Genomic DNA, 17,614 nt, shown 5'->3' with positions numbered 1-17,614 from the left:
ATTAAACTCAAGATTAATTTCAAGGGAACCAGCAGTTAGCGTAATGGCTATGTCGCTGGACTCCCACGTAGTCGACCGCGGTTCGCGTCTTGGACCCGGTGGCTTAAATCTCACGCCGGGCGCGTGTGCATGTGTGCCCAAGATCCCGAGAGGAGAATGGAGAAGGGATTGCAGGGTGACCATCCCCCCTGGGGGGTGATTTCTCGCTTTCTGTCTCTATGTCTCTGTCTGTCTGGCAAGCGCACGCGCCCTATAGCGAAAACCTCTCCAAAAAAAAAAAAAGATTAATTTCAAGAAACAATCCCGAAAATACATGAACACATGGAAACTGAACAACCTACTTCTTAATGACTTCTTCACTACTGAAGAAATTAAGGCTGAAATTAAGAAATTAATGTAAACAAATGATAATGTGTACACAACTGTCCATAATCTATGGGACAAAGCAAAAGCAGTCATAAGAGGGAAATTCATAGCAATTAATGCTCATAAGAAAAGGATGGAAAGATGGCAAATAGATAACCTATCATCATGTCTTAGGGAATTGGAAAAATAACAAACAAACCCCCAAAATGCCAGGCAATAAGAAATGATAAAGGTTCAAGCAGAAATAAATGAAATAGAAAATAAATGATCAATACAGAAAATAAATGAAAGCAAAAGTTGGTTCTTTGAAAAGATTAACAAGTTCGACACGCCATTGGCTAGATTGATCAAGAAGAATAAAGAAAGAAACCAGATTAATCAAATACGTGATGAAACAGGCAATATTACAACAGACACAGTAGAAATACAAAATATCATTAGAGGATACTGTGAGCGACTATATACCAACAAACAAGATAACTTGGAGGAGATGGACAAATTCCTAGATGCATATAATCTACCAAAATTGAATCAAGAGAGCATAGAGAACCTGAATAGACCCATAAAAAGCCAGGAGACTCAATCAGTGATAAAATAACCTCCCAACAAAGAAAAGCCCAGGTACAGATGGCTTCACCTCTGAATACTACAAAACTTTTAAGTAAGAGTTAACCCTTATCCTACTAAAATTATTTCAAAAGATTCAAAAGGAAGGAAACCTCCAAATTCATTTTATAAAGGCTCCATCATCCTCATCCCAAAACAGATAAGGACATGAGAAAAAAGGAAAACTACAGACCAATATCATTGATAAATATAGATGCAAAAATTCTCAACAAGATACTTGCAAATCGTATCCAACAACATATAACAAAGATTATTCATCACGACCAGGTAGGCTTTATCCCAGGGATGCAAGGGTGGGTCAACATATGCAAAACCATAAATGTAATACATCACATTAAGAGAAAGAAAGATAAAAACCATATGATTATTTCAATTGATGCCGAGAAAGCATTTGACAAAAATACAACATCCTTCTATGATTAAGACCCTCAATAAGATTGGTATAGAAGGGTCTGTTCTCAACACAATAAAAGCCATCTATGAAAAACCTACAGCTAACATTATACTGAATGGGGAAAAGCTAAAAGTTTTTCCTGCTAAAAACGGGTACTAGGCAAGGCTGCCCACTTTATCCACTGCTCTTTAATATAATACTGGAAGTCTTAGCTAATGCAATCAGAGAAGAGAACAATATAAAAGACATTTGAATAGGCAAAGAAGAGTTGAAAATATCTTTATTCGCAGATGACATGATGGTATACTTAGAAAACTCAAAAGTCTCCATGAAAAACCTTCTTGAAGTAATAAATGAATACAGTAATGTGGCAGGAAACAAAATGAACATCCAAAAATCTATAGCATTTCTATATATGAATGGAGGAGTCTGACCCAGTGGAGCCCCAGGATCTGTTTGAGCTCTCAACCTTTGAGCAAAGCTTGGGTCAACTCAGCATGTTGGCAAGGCCACTTGCTGTATGCTCCAGAGACTGCGGTAGCCTTGCTGGGAAGCGACCCCCCTCTGACTCCCTGATATACTACTATAAAAGAATTTCATATCTCTCTCATACATCTTGAGTATGTGGTAAGATTTCCCAAAACTCCCCCTACTGCTCCCCTTTGCTCTGACAACCTACTGTTAATTATAATGCTTCATCCCTGCAGTCACAATGGAGGGTGTGCTGAAGTTCCACCTAGGCAAAAATCTTCTTGACCTTTGGAAGTTCCTTCAAGACACATTTAATATAAATAACCTTTTTACATACAATAGGATTAGGCCAAAACTGGCCCAGGACACTCTTGCCCCATGGTAACTAATTTTGTAACAAAATACATAACAGTGGTGCCATAGGCTACACAGGTGAATGCACAACAAAACACGTATACCACAAACCCATTTTAAAGTTTTTCATTAACTTGTTAGTCACTTTACTTTTGACTTAAGAAAAACCTGTACTGCCAGTTGAAGAAACTGTTTAAAGTATCCCATTACCTTCTCCTAAACAATAGGTTCACCCCTTTAGAATAGATAGATATATTAGGATTCCTTGAATTAAGTTTTAGATCCTTATAGAATTATATATGTATCATTATTTATTGAGATCCATAAGAACTAATACCTATACTTAAGATTTTCTTTTCTTAGCATTGCACTCAGTAATCGCAATATGGCTGCCGCTGAGCATCAGCTGATAATTAACTCTGTTTGCTGGAACTGTTTCCCCAAAGTGCAAACTTATAGCAAAAACCTCTCAAAAAACAAACAAACGAAAAACTAATCTGCCTTGAAGTGATAGCAACTGGGTTTCTTGGTACCTCCTTAATGCCAAGTACTTAGTTTATAGTGATGGTTGCATAGTTATGTGATACTAAAACCCATTAAATAGTATACATTTTAAAAGGTGGGTTCATAGTGTATAAGTTATATAAAAATAAAGCTGTTAAAATTTTTTAATGCCTCAAGTAATTTTTGTGTTCAGTGAATGTCAAAAAATTGCAAACACAATTTCTTTTTTTTAGTCTACTGTCCTCATATGTCTTCCTTCACAGACCAAAGCTCCAGTCACACTAACCACTGCCACTGCCTGAACACCTGTGCTAGTCCACACTCACATGTCCTATCTCATGCGTCTTCTTTTCCTGAAATGCCATATCTGCGTGGCCTGGAGAATGACCTAAAGTTAGTGCCAGCAAATAGGTTATCTGCAGATCACATGTGAGAGCCTATCCTGGAGTTTGGTTGAGGCATCAATGAGAAGAAAGATAATTCATAAAGAAGTGAGTTCTGCTACCCAAATTAATCTACATGTTTAATGCAATTCCAATCAAAATACCAGAGATATTCTTCAGAGATCTAGAAAAGACAATTATAGAATTTGTCTGGAACCATAGAAGACCTCGTATTGCAAAAGCAATCCTGCGTAAGAAGAATGGAGTAGGAGGCATATCACTCCCTGCTCCCAAAATATACTATAAAGCTGTGATTATCAAAACAGCATGGTAGTGGCATAAAAACAGACATGTGGACCAATGGAATAGAACAGAGACACCAGAAACAACCCACAATGCTTACAGCCAATTAATTTTTGGCAAAGGATATCAGTCAATCCATTGGGAAAAGGAAAACCTCTTTAGTAAATGGTGCTGGAAAAACTGGGTATCCACCTGCAGAAAGATGAAACTGAACTCCCATCATTCACCCTTAAAAAAAATCAACTCAAAATGGATCAAAGATCTGAACCTAAGACCTCAGACAATAAAACTACTTGTGGAAAATGCTGGGGAAACTCTGGGAGACATTGGAGTAGGCAAAGACTTCTTAAATAAGACTCCCAAAGCACAGGCAATAATCCCTAAAATAGACAAGTGGGACTATATCAGACTAAGAAGTTTCTGCACAGCAAAGGACATAGTAATATGTGTGAACCGACAATCCTCATAATGGGAAAATATTTTGGTAAATATGCCTCAGACAAGGGACTGATAACCAGAATACACAGGGAACTCAAGTGCCTTATGTGAAAAAAAAAAGATTAACCCAATTAAAAGATGGGAAAATGAGCTGAACAAAAATCTCTCTAAGGAAGACATACGAACAGCCAAAAAGCATATGAGGAAATGCTCAACATCCCTCATCATAAGGGAGATGCAGATAAAAACCACAATGAGATACCACCTAACCCCTGTCAGAATGGCAAAGATTAAGAATATAAAAAGTGATAAGTTTTGGCGGGGATGTGGTGAAAAGGGAACCCTCCTACACTATGGGTATGTAAACTGGTTCAGCCACTGTGGAGAACAATTTAAAGGTTTCTCAAAAACCTACAAATAGAGCTACCATTTGATCCAGGAATCCCACTTCTGGGTATCTACCCAAAAGACAGGAGAAAACTCAGTCAGAAAAGTACTTGCACTTCAATGTTTATTGCAGCATTATTCATGATTGCCAAGATATGGAACAGACCTGAATATCCACAAACCCATAAATGGATTAGAAAAGTGTGACATACATACATACTACTCATCCATAAAAAATAATGAGACCCTGGCATTTGATAGAAAGTGGTCAGATATGGAGGATCTATTGCTGAGTGAAGTAAGTCAGGCTATGAAAGAAAGATATTGTACATATCCACTCAATATATACCGACTATCCGCACTCTATGGTAGAGAGCAAAATACTGGAGTACATAAAAGCAGTGAAAATACTTAAGGAGATTAAGACAAGGTGTAATGGGGAGGTGAAGATAAGAGGATAGAGAAAGATAGCAAGAGAACAAATAGAGAGCCTGGACGTTAGTGCGACACAGATATGACTTATTATCTGTTGATGATGACGTGTATTGTATTCTCAACTGGATTGGTCTGAGTCTTTTTACAAGCAAAATGAGAAATAGTGATTGACTGGTTAAAAAATAATTGGGATAATAATAATAATGAATGGGAAAAACAATGAAAAGATATTGAATGGCGAAGTGGGGATATAATGTCTCTGTATTGACTGACATGCATGGCATTCCCTTTTGAAAAAGCAATGTAATACACTATAAACTTATACGCAATTCAATGTAATATAAACAAGATTATGATAATACGTAAAAAAGTATTTAATTAATAAATTAATTAAAAATAAATAAATAAATAAGAATACAAAGTCTGAACCTTGCACTCCTGGAAGGGAATAACACACAGGAAAATAAGAGAGAAAGAAATGCAGGAAATAAGCGGCATTCATCCAGAAGTCAGAGCTGTTCTCCCTTGTTTTAGTGTCTCCATTATTGATGCATTAGAAAGAAGGATAGAAGTAACTCAGGCAAACTCTTGTTTCCCATCACAGAAAACTTAAGCACGTGTAGGATATACAGGAAGTCAAATATTGAAGGAGAGGTGGTGCTCAAACAAGCTACCTGTATGGTCTGATCCTACATGATTCCTCAGTCATGTCAGATGTTCAGATGTCTGCCTTCTACAAATGAAAGAATATGTGGTCAAAGAATATTGTGGCTATGCGATGCCTGTCTTACATTATTTTCTTCTCAACTTTGACCTTAGCACTTTTATATATGTCTACCCTGTAAAATGGTTCACTCTCTCGATATCTTCCCCATCTTCGTACCTGTCTTTTGGCAGCATAGATTCTTCATCATATTATATTATAGGCCTCCATAATGTCACTAATTGCTGTCTTGCTTTGGATTGTTACCAAAGGATTCATGTTTGTAACTAGATTATAAGAACTTCAAAAGCAAAGACCCCTGTACTTCTGAAGTGTTCCAAACAAGGGAACGTGATAAAATACTTAACTTAGTATACATTCAATCCAGTATTCAGGATATGGAAATAGAACAAGACACATATATTCTTCTCAACGTAACTGCAAAGTATAAAGATTTGTCTTGTATACAGTAGGGGAAATTTTGTTCCTTGTTTTTTCCTTTCAGATATTTCTGGTTGGATTTGATTTGGAGATTTAGGAGCTTTGGTGTACTTGTTCTATTTAATATTTAATTGAAATTTAAAAGGATAGGAGATTGAAGATTTAATTGGTATTCATTAAAATAAAAATAGAAACACTTGACAAAAAGTGGACAATTATGTAACAGGATGATTTTCACAGAAGGACATAATGCAAGAGTGATGAGGGGTTCTTACCATTGGTCATCCTACCACACAGTGTTGGAGAGGCAGTTCAATTCCTATCAAAGAGGGGTGTACAAAAAAATAAGATACACGCAATCAAGTGAACTAACTATCTTTATAGGATTAAGGATTCCAAAATAATTGTATTCAAAGTATGAGTAAACAAGTGATTTCAGACTACTGTTTAAATAATGTGGACAGGCTGCTCTGCCTATGGGGTAACCTGTCTATCTGTCCTTCCAGGTAATGCTTCTCTCCTTTCTCTCAAAAGCAATCGGACAGTTCACCCATCTCTCCTCACAGAGCTGCTCCACTGATGAAGTAGTCTGTTCTATATTCTTCCCTTAATGAACTTGTTTTCACTCCTAAAATAAATAAATAAAAATAAAAATAAATTAATTAAGAATGTGGACAACTGTAAAACACATCAACATGTCCCCTGACCCCTGGCAGTGCCAGAATTTAATAAAATATAATTTCTTCAGAAATATTCTGTTATTTAAAGTTTTTATTAGCAAGTCTATAGCCACCTCCCATTTTAGTTATTACTAGTGGTTCTGCCCTATTAGAATAAATGTCTGAATACTCTAAACATGTGAAGGCACAGACTATAAGGATGCTAAAATAAGGTAACATTTGCCAGGCATGTTGTAGAAATGCAGATGTTTTGTAGTCAAATATTCCACAATCAGCTTTACCATTCCTTATTTCAGTAAGATTTTCATGAAGATAAGGATTCACAATCTTTGGAGAGCAGTCCTTGAAATTAGATCATTGTGGATTACACTCTCACACACGCATGTGTTCTCAAAAATTTGCCAAATTCTAAAATATTGGAACATTGTATTTTTCAAAGGTTGCCACAACAATAACTCTCATCCCAGTATTTCCCATCGTTGTCTTATTCTTGATCTTGAGGAAAGCATGTAGGCTTTCATAATTAAGTATGATTGTAGCTGCAGGATTTTCATAGATGTTTTTTATCAGTTGAGGAAGTTCCCTTCTATTACTAATTTGTTGAGTTTTTATAGAGAACAGGATGCTATACACTGCTCAATGCTTTTTGTAAATCTACTGAGAGGGTCATATAATTTTTCTTTTTAAATTTTTCATGTGAGCCAGTCCCCTGACCTCGTGGTTAAGGAAGCTGGCTACCACATGGCCAACCATGCATCTCAGCCCTGGTGGCATGAGAAACTCAACAGAAACGTATGATTGAATGCTCAAAATCTCAGAATAATGAAGTGAACAAGAAGGGATTGTGAGCAACATGCCCCACTGGGGAGTGCTTTCTCCCTCTTCCTCTTTCCTCTCTCTCTTTCTCTGTCTCTCTGGTGAATTTGAGTGTCCTCTAGCAACTGAAAAGAAAGAAGAAAATGAAAAAAGTCTGTTAGTATGGTGAGTTACTATATTTGATTTTAATGTTAAATCAATGTGCATTCCTGGAGTAAATTCCAAATGCTTATCATGTACTATTCTTTTATGTATTATTAATTTTTATGTTAAAAAGTTTTATGTGCTTTGTATGTAAGTTGTTGAGGGATGTTGGTTTGGAGATTTTATTTATTGCAATGTTTCTAGAAAATGTCAGTATCAGAATAATATTGACATCATAAAATGTAGGAGTAAGCATTCTAAATTTCGTTGATGTGAACCCAGAATGCTGACCTTTGTAGGTCAGCCTGGCAGAACATCATGTGTTATTACTACACAGCCTTCTGGCACCTGAGTTGACTTTTGATTACTGACTTAACCACCTTGTTACTAGTCTGTTTATATTTTCAATGTCCTCATGCTTTAGTCTTGGGATATCATAAATTTCTAGGAATTAAGCCACTTATTCTGAGCTTTCCAGTAGGTTGGCATATAATTGCTCATACTAATGTCATGATAAGGTCAGTCCCACAGCATAGTGGGTAATCACTATGCATTGGAAGCAGAATCACACAGTTCACTGCAGCTTGAATCCCAGTCATTGTGTTTTGCAAAACCCACTGGGCATGTGTGCTCATGTCCAAAATCCTGACTGGAAGGAGAGATGGAAAAAGATGGATAGTAGCACTGATCATGCGCCACTTGGGAGATGCCTTTTCTCTTCTCTCTCATAAGTGCACATGCCCACTTGCAGTCAAAAATAATCATTATAATCTTCTGATCCTATATATTTCTGTGATATCAGTGGTAATATATCTTTTTCATTTAGAAGTTTACTTACTTGTGCATTCATTGATTTTTCTTAGCTAAACTAAAGCTTTGACTATTTTACTTATGAAACAACTAGCTAAGTTTTATCGGTCCTTTGTAAGTTTTTGTAGTTTCTATTTCATTTATTCTTGTTATAATCTTTGCTATTTCCTTCTTTCTGCTATCTTTAGGCTTACTTTGTTCTTTTTTTATTTCTCATAGTATAAGGCTAGGTTGTTTATTTGAAGCTTTGCATTTTCTTTATGGTAGCTATTTGTTGCTGTCAACTTCCCTCTTAGTACTGATTTTGGTGTGTCTCATAAGTTTTTTTTTATTTTTTTTTTTGAGAGGTTTTCACTACAGGGCACATGCTCTTGCCAGTCAGACAGAGACAGAGAGACAGAAAGTGAGAAATCACCCCCCCAGGGGGGATGGCCACACCACAATCCCTTCTCCTCCATTCTCCTCTCAGGATCTTGGGCACACATGCACACGCACCCGCATGAGGTTAAGCCACCGGATCCAGGACGTGAACCGCGGTCAAATACTTGTGAGTCCAGCAACATAGCCATTACGCTAACTGCTGGTCCCTATCTCATAAGTTTTTATAGACATTCCCTTTTCATTTGTCTCAAGAGAGTTTCTATTTTCCATTTTGATTTCTTCTTTGACCCGACAATTGTTCAACAGTGTGTTGTTTAATAACCACATATTTTTTTTAATTTTCCAGTTTACTTCATGTTACTGATTTCTAGTTTCATACCATTGTGTGGAAGAGATACTGTGACTTAATCTTCATAGATTTGTTAACACTTATGTGGTCTAACATATAACTTATCCTGTAGAATGTTCTATGTACATTTTTTTTCTTTTTGGGGGAGGTGGGGGAGAGATTTTTTTGCTATAGGGCATGTGCGCTCACCAGAAATATGGAGACAGAAAGTGAGAAATCACCCCCCGGGGGGATGGCCATGCCACAATCCCTTCTCCTCCATTCTCCTCTTGGAATCTTGGGCACACACACATGCCCAGCGTGAGTTTAAACCACCAGGTGCGGGACTCGAATTACAGTTGACTACATGGGATTCCAGTGACATAGCCATTACTCCAACTGCTGGTCTCATTTGAAAAGAACAGGTATTCTGCTGCAGCTAGATGGATGTCATGTTCTTGATGTTTTGTTGGGGTTATTTGGTCTACACTGTTCAGTTTTCCTCTTTCTTTATTGCTTTTCTGTCTCCATTACCTAGTTATTATTGAAAGTTGGGTATTTATTTCAGCTACTACTGTTGTATCACTGTCTATTTCTCTCTTTGTTTCTGTTAATATTTGCCTTGTGTATTTAGGTGTTCCAACATCATGTTTACAATAATTGCATCCTCTTAACAAATTAACCTTGTTATCATTATTTAATGACTGTCTTTGACTCTCATGACAGATTTTTACTTAATTGTCACCCTTGCTCTCATTTGGCTACCATTTACATGTAATATCTTCTGCTAATGCTTCCCTTTTATTCTCTCTGTGTCTTTAAATCTAAAGTGAACTCATGTTTAGTGTAAGCATGGTGTAGTTGATTCATATTTTAACTATACATTCACTCTGTATCTTTTGATTAGAGAATTTAATTTGTTTACATTCAATGTAATCATTGGTAAATAATGACTTAACATTGCTATTTCTGTTTTTGATTTCTTTGTTTCTTCCTTTTTCTCTTGCTATCTTCCTGTGCAGTTTGATTTTTTTTTTGTAATCTTATGTTTTTATTCTTTCAGTTTATTTTTTCTGTGTGTGTACAGGATTTTTTTTTGTAATTATCATGAGGCTTACATAAAATTACATATAGCTGTAACAGTCTATTTGAAGGTGATAATCTTTTAATTTCAGTCACACACACAAAAACTCTTATGTCTCTAACCCCACATGTTGTTTGATGTCAAAATGTACATCTTTTGGGGCTAGCATGTGGTGTGGTGGTTGGGCAATAGCCTCCTATGTGGCCAATCACTGCTTGAGACCTGGACCTGGCAGCTAGCTTTCCCAGTTTCCCTCTCTTTCTTTTCTTTCTCTCTCTCTCTGAATCAAATTAAGAAATAATAAATAAAATAAATAACAAATTAAACAATTATTTTCAAAAAGTACATCTTTTATATCATATATCCACTAAGAAATTATCATAGCTAGTAATTTTTAAGCTTTGGAGTTTATTTCTGGGATCTCTATTCCATTGGTTCACCTGTCTGTTTTTGTGCCAATACCATCCTGTTTTAATTATCACAGCTTTATAGTTTATATTGCATTGTGATATACCACCCACTCCACTCTTCTTGTGCAGAATTGCTTTGGCAAAATGAGGTCTTTTATTATTCCAGACAAATTCTATGATTGTCTTTTCTAGATTTGTGAAGAATGTCTTTGGTATTTTGATTGGAATTGCATTAAATATGTAGATTAATTTGAGTAGAATTGATATTTTTATTATTTTAATCTTTCCAACTCGGGAACATGAGATATCCTTTCACTTTTTTATGTCTTTTTAAATATCTTTTTAAAGATTTTCAGTTATCTTTGTAAAGGCCTTTGACTTCCTTCATCAGGTTTATCCCTAGGTATCTCATACATTTTGTGGCTATGGTGAAAGAGATTCCTTTCTTCAGCTCTACTTCATTCAACCTCTTCATATATAGAAATGCTATAGATTTTTGGATGTTGATTTTGTATCCTTCCACTTTACTGTACTATTACTTTGAGAAGTTGTTTTTTTTTTTTTTTATGGAAACCTTTGGGTTTTCTAAATATATTATCATGTCATCTGTGAGTAAAGGTATTTTCAACTCTTCTTTGCCTACTTGAATGTCTTTTATATTGTTCTCTTTTCTGATTATATTGGCTAAGACTTCCAGCGCTATATTAAAAAGCAGTAGAGAAAGTTGGCAGCCTTGTCTAATAGTTTTTAGTGGAAAAGCTTTTAGCTTTTCCCCATTCAGTATAATGTTAGCTATAGGTTTTTCATATATGGCTTTTATTGTGTTGAGAAATGACTCTTTTATACCAATCTTCTTGAGAGTCTTAATCATGAAAGGAGGTTGTGTTTTATCAATGCTTTCTCAGCATTAATTAAAATATTCGTGTGTTTTTATTTTTCTTTCTGTTAATATGGTATATTATATTTATGGTCTTGTGTATGTTGAACCACCCTTGCATCCCTGTGATAAAGCCTACCTGGTCATGATGAATAGTCTTTGTTATATACTGCTGGATACTATTTGCAAGTATCTTGGTGAGAATTTTTGCATCTATATTAATCAGAGATATTGGTCTGTAGTTTTCCTTTTTTGTCCATCTGATTTTTTACTTTTCCTGGTATAGCACTCCTTTCAGAAACTCTTGAAGGGCTAGTCTGGAGTTGGTAAATTCTTTCAGGTTTTGTTTATCCAAGAATGTTTTTTATCTTTTTTCCTATATAAAGGATAATCATGCTGGGAATGTAATTGTGATTGAAATTGTTTTTCATTTAACACTTTGACTATACTTCCCCATTCTTTCCTTGCCTGCATTGTTTCTGACGAGAGGTCCGATGTTAGCCTAATGGGGTGACCTTTGTAAGTAGCTTGATGTTTCCCCCATAAAGGGATGGGAGAGTGTCAAGCTGTGTTGTGAAGCCCTTGGTTCTTTGGGTCCAGATCACTAAAATTAGAGAACTGTCCCTAGGCACAAAATGAAACCACAACCACAAATGAAGTAGGTAGAAAAGAAGATTTAATAAGAAAGAAAGGAAAGGAAAGAAAAGAAGTCCACCCAAAAGGTTCTTGGGTGGGCAGATTGCCAGGTGGCAACCCTGCTTGGTACTAGTTAACCATCATTTTATTACTAGATGTCATGAATATTCATTAGTGGGAGACCCCTTACACTGCCTATGTCCTTCCTTTACATTGGAATCTAGACTTTCTTTTCCTGAACCTGTGCACCTTCCTCACAGGTAAAGAATGAGGAACTTGATCACTTAATTGCACATGCCTGTGCGAGCCTGGTTGCCCCAATTAGACTGCCCAATTAGTCTATTGCCCTAATGGGAATCAGGGCATTGACCAAAATGCTTGCTTAGGTCTTTTTGATAAGAGAAAAATCTAGAATTCATCCCTGTGTGCTTCCCTCAGTCCCCAAGAAAAGAAGATGGCAAATTGTCTTGCTCTCCTGGTGCCTGGAGCTAGATGAGCCTTTCACTTTTCTCTTAGGGCTGCCAACTCATGATGCCTACCACACCCCTTGCCAATTTTAGTATCTTGTCTCTGTGGTTTTGGCCAAAGTGGCTATGATGTGTCTTGGAGAGGATCTTCTTGGGGTCCTATAAATTCTAGGGTCTGAATTTTTTTTTTCTTTTGTTTTGGAAAGATTTTTTTCTATAGGGTGTATGCACTCACCAGAAAGACAGAGATAGAGAGACAAAAAGCGAGAAGTCATCCCCAGGGGTTATGGCCACACCACAATTCCTTCTCCTCCATTCTCCTCTCAGGATCTTGGGTACACACACACATCCACCTGGCCTGAGTTTAAGCCACTGGGCCCAGAACTCTAACTGTGGTCGACTACATGGGAGTCCAGAGACATACCATTACTCCCACTGCTGGTTCCAGGGTTTGGATTTTTTAATGCTTGTCTAGGTTTGGAAATTTTTTTTCTAGGATTTCATAAAATAAACGATTAATCTCATTTTCTTCCTCTTCTGGAATACCAATTATCCTGATGTTTGGGTGCTTAATGGTATCCATTATTTATCTATATATTACCCTCATTTTTCTTGGTTGTTTTCTCATTCTTTTTGAGTCTTCTTTCCAGGTCAGAGGTTTTGTCTCCTACATTTGAGATTTGATCTTCTGTGTGATCTAATCTACTTTTAATACTTTCGACAGAAGTTTTGATTTCCTGTCTCACATTCTTCAACCCTAGAAGTTCCATCTGGTTCTTTTTTAAGGTGACTGCTGCTTCTTTTAAATCATGAAAGAATTTTGTCATCTCCTGGAGCTCATTGTCTCTTTTCTCTTTCATATCTGTTAGTCTGGTCACTACAAATTTTCTGAATTGCTTCTCTGACATGTCCACAACAATTATTTTATTGACTGTGGATGATGTGGGCTTGACAATTTCCCTTGGGGGAGAGGTATTTTGTTGGTTACTCATATTTTTTTGAGCCTTTGTGATTGTTCCTAGTCATCTGGTGATTTATACGCTCCTTCCCAACTTATTCAAGTTATCTCTGAGTGTTAAAAGGTGTACAAGATTAGAAAATTGGCAATCTCTCTTATGGTCTACCTACTTGTTGCTCACTAGTACTATGAACTGTTGTCACTGGTCCTGGGTGACCCAAAGTCCTCCCTGTTTCTAAAGAATAGGTGTGCCTCCAACTGAGCTGTTGAGCTTCAACTCAGAAACAAAAAAAAAGATTATCCAAAACACTGAAGACCTGAGAGTCCAAAGGCAACTGGGAGATGGGAGGGAAAGAACCATGAGTCCTGGTTGTTTGGACCTATAGCCACAAACAGCCTGGTGTCTTACAAGGCCACTGCTTGATTTGGTCTCTGGATGAGATGGGGTGGGGTGCAAGTTCACCTTAAAGTCCCAAGGCACAAGCCTGAAGTCCAAAGACCAAGGGGGATATGAGCCACGGGCTTCTAAGCCCCTTTTTTTCCATATTAAAAGTAGATAGCTTTGGTTGAACTCACCATTAGATCTTCTAAGTAGGCAAGATTTGGGAGTCCTAGAATTGTTTAAAATTTTTCTCTAAACAAATACTTGTCCATTTTTTTAAAGTTGATTTCTTTTATTCATGATAAAGAATGTGTGGACATGCATGATAGAGAAAGAGAAAGAGGAAAGCACTCTCTTGGGTCCCATCACTTCATAATCCCCTTTCCCAGCCTTCTAACTTATCAGGAACTTGAGTATGCATACACACATCCAAAAAGCTGAATCTGAACCCATAGTTGGCCTTGTGGCTTCTAACACTGCAGTTCAGTATGCCACCAGGCTGTGCCTAGAGAATGGGTAACTGAAGTGTAAAATTATTACTTACCTATTGTATATTTTAAAACGTAACTATCTTTAGCATTTGAATCACTCAGAGCTGGATAAAACAGCTTCTTATTTTCAAAAAAAGGGACAACAAAAATTATTTACTAGAATTGAAAGTCCTCCAAATATAGCTTTGTCTTGATTGAGGTTTTGGTGTGTATGGAGTGTTTGCGTGAGTGTATGTGTGTGTGTGTGTGTGTGTGTGCGTGTGTGTGTGTGTTGGGGGAGGGTTGTTTACTTATACTGAAAATGTTAAAGCAAAATTATCAAGTATACATACCTGTTAGCATGAGTCACTTATTCATTCTACAAATCTTGATTGAGTAACTTGGACTTTCCCTTTTACTAACCTTCCTTGTACTTGATTTTTCTTTTTTTCTTTTTTTTTTCTACTTATATCCCAAATTGTTCATTTCCTTTAGTGTTTTAAACTTATTAACATTTAACTCTGTTTCCCAGTAATTAAAACTTTTTGTTTCTATACAGCTTTTTGAAATTTTTATATATTTTTTAGTATTTAATTGGTTATATAATTGATTTTTAAATACTATATTAGTTAATTTTTATCCCAAAAATTTTTAATGGAAACAATATGTTTCTCTACTGTACACATTCTCCACATTACGCAGCTGTATAATGCATTGAAAAAGTTTAGGAGTAACAGCACAATTTGTAACATTACAGCATTTTTGGATCACCTCTTCCCATCATTCTCCTTTGTTCCACTGAGACCCTTCACCTCCTGTATCAGAGTGTAGTGTGAGATACTGATGATGACAAAAGAAAAGGAAATAGTGTCACAGGCTATAGTAGAGTCCTGTGCATGAAGTTCAGCCTGACTTTACCCTTATTTTCTTCTAATACAGACTCCATTACAATTTTGAACCATCTGTACAGTAAAAATGTACACAACTAAAACAAGTATCTTTGTATGATTAGAATATTTTAAAGTCTTCAGAAACTTTCCAGACATAATTTTGATGGATCCATTTCCCCTCCCCCTAGCAGAACTCAAACAGGGACATCCTTTGCTCCTGTGAGTTCTGCCAGAACTTGTTTAATGGGTGTTCAGGATTTCAGTTCTCCTTATTCCTCCTCCTCTTCCTCTTCCTCATCATCTTCATCATGGCAGTGTGTAATTTCCTGGGGGGCCAGTAGGAAGAGGTCTGGGGGTTTAATCTCACTAACTGACCATGTCAACTGGTGCAACTTGTAGTCTGTGCCTTTAAAAATCCACTGATGTGTGGTTCCGGGTGGCAAGGGGGGGTTCTCCATCTCATTGAAATCCACGTGTGTGTGATCCACCATTGATTCATGAGGCATCAGGACGTGGGCAGCTCTGAAGAGGTAGCTGAATGGGTAATACAGCAGGTTGATGACAGATGCTGTGTTGAGATCATCATATCACATCACTTGACTGGCAAACAGGGTCTGCAGGGAGCCACTGCAGAACAGACTTCCTGTCATCCTATAGCACATGTCCATGTCATGAGTGACTTTCTTAATATGTCTTTGGATGAAAGCAATGTCCAGGCACTCATTACTACTGCTATCCAGGTGCTTATAAAGTTCCACCAAGAACACCTCCAACCTCTGAAGCTCTTCCAAAAGGGCGCTCTTGTCTGTCCAGATGTGTAGCTCTTGTGCAAGTTCAGGAATTACCAAGATAGTTCACCACCCTTGCCATTTCTTTGATTTTAAAATGTCTCCAAAAATGTGATCTCCAATATACAAAATGTCTTTGCCCTTGGTTCCCAAGAGATCACAGGTCATCAGATGAACCTCCTGAGCACACAATGCCATGCTGTAGGGGGTCTGTGTAGGTACCAATTTTCAGCTTGCCAGTTTTAGTATGCACTTGATGAAGTACTGTGCCTTCTCAAAAAAAAAAAAAAGAGTTTCTGGACATCCACCAAAATCAGGTCAAAGTAGGACTGCCATGGTTGATGGGAGCTACCAGGCTTGGAGCCATGTGGGAAATCAAACAGGTAAGTCCTAATTTTACCTGTACATTTAGTCACTGTTGGTGGCAAGAAATACTTTCCCTATTTCCTTCATCTGGCTCAGAAGCAAAGGCAATTTTCCATCTTTGACTACACACTTCTCAAGATTTTCAACTGTTTTTTTTTCCTCAAGAGAATCCTTGTCATGAACCCAGTCAACAGCATATCTACATCCTGGAACATACTCCAGTAGGACATGAAGAGGTCCCCATCTTTAAATTCTGTTTCACAGCTGGTATATCTTGAACAATTAGGAAAAATAAAATTACTAGACAGGCCAATCGGTAGGTCTCTGGTAGGTTGAACAGTGTGTTCAGAATATAAAATCTTCTAGTGTCATCTCATTGGATAAATTTATTTTTTGATACTGCTCTCTAGTTTCTGGTCCTCTTATGAAGTTAAATTCATGTGCACAGACCAGAGATTTCCATAGGTATCAACTTTCAAAACATTATAGTGTGTCAAAGACAAGCCCAATGGTAGGAAATGTAGAATCATATGCAAAGCTGAGCAGTTGCTGGGGATAGCCAATAGAAACTAATCTCTCCACAGTAAGCTTGAAGCCAATGGACTCATACCCTGGGGACTTGCACACAGCGAGGGTGTAATCCATATCAAAGCCAAAACACTTAACTTTTTCCATGGCTAAACTTCAGTTCACATATACCGGATGATAGGCTTTTCCTTGATACTTTTTCAGGGCATGCTTATCCGTGTTAGCATGCATATCTGTTGTATTCTGTAACTGATTATTTCAGGACGTCATTTTATTATAGTTGAAGGCCGAATTTGGCTATGCTGCACAGCAGCAATCCCCCCAATTATTTTATATTAAAAATTTATCTTTTTCTAATTCACTTGACTTCATACTTATTATTTTTCTCTTTTAAATTTGTTACATATGTGTATTTTATATTTAGGGTAGACATAATTATTTTTTCTTTTTCTTTCTTATTATTATAAGAAATATTCGTAAGTTTCTTCTATATAAATTTAACTTATACTTAGTATCTCTTTTGTTTTTTAAGACAGACTTTTGCTATAGGGCACATGCAATTTCTGGAGATACAGAGAAAGGCAAAAAGGTAGAAATCAAGAAATCATTCCCCAGGAGAGATGGCCACACCACAATCCCTTTTCCACCATTCTCCTCTCAAGATTTTGGGTATGTACATGCATGTGTCCAGCATGAGTTTTAAGCTACCGGGTCCAGGACTTGAACCATGTTCAACTATGTGGGAGTCCAATGATGTAACCATTATGCCATCTGCTAGTCCCACCTACTGTCT

The 17,614-nt window shown here is 36.9% G+C and overlaps 1 pseudogene; it reads right to left on the bottom strand.

The window, feature by feature from the left end:
• Positions 1-15,408: 15,408 nt before the first annotated feature.
• LOC102472385 (cytosolic purine 5'-nucleotidase pseudogene) lies at positions 15,409-17,091 on the bottom strand (annotated as a pseudogene).
• Positions 17,092-17,614: the final 523 nt, after the last annotated feature.

Source organism: Tupaia chinensis, unplaced genomic scaffold, assembly GCF_000334495.1.
Source record: "Tupaia chinensis unplaced genomic scaffold, TupChi_1.0 Scaffold142833_1, whole genome shotgun sequence".
In the NCBI taxonomy this organism is placed as follows: domain Eukaryota; kingdom Metazoa; phylum Chordata; class Mammalia; order Scandentia; family Tupaiidae; genus Tupaia; species Tupaia belangeri.
Note: the sequence above shows the minus strand (reverse complement) of the source record. Positions and strands in the feature narration are given on the sequence as shown.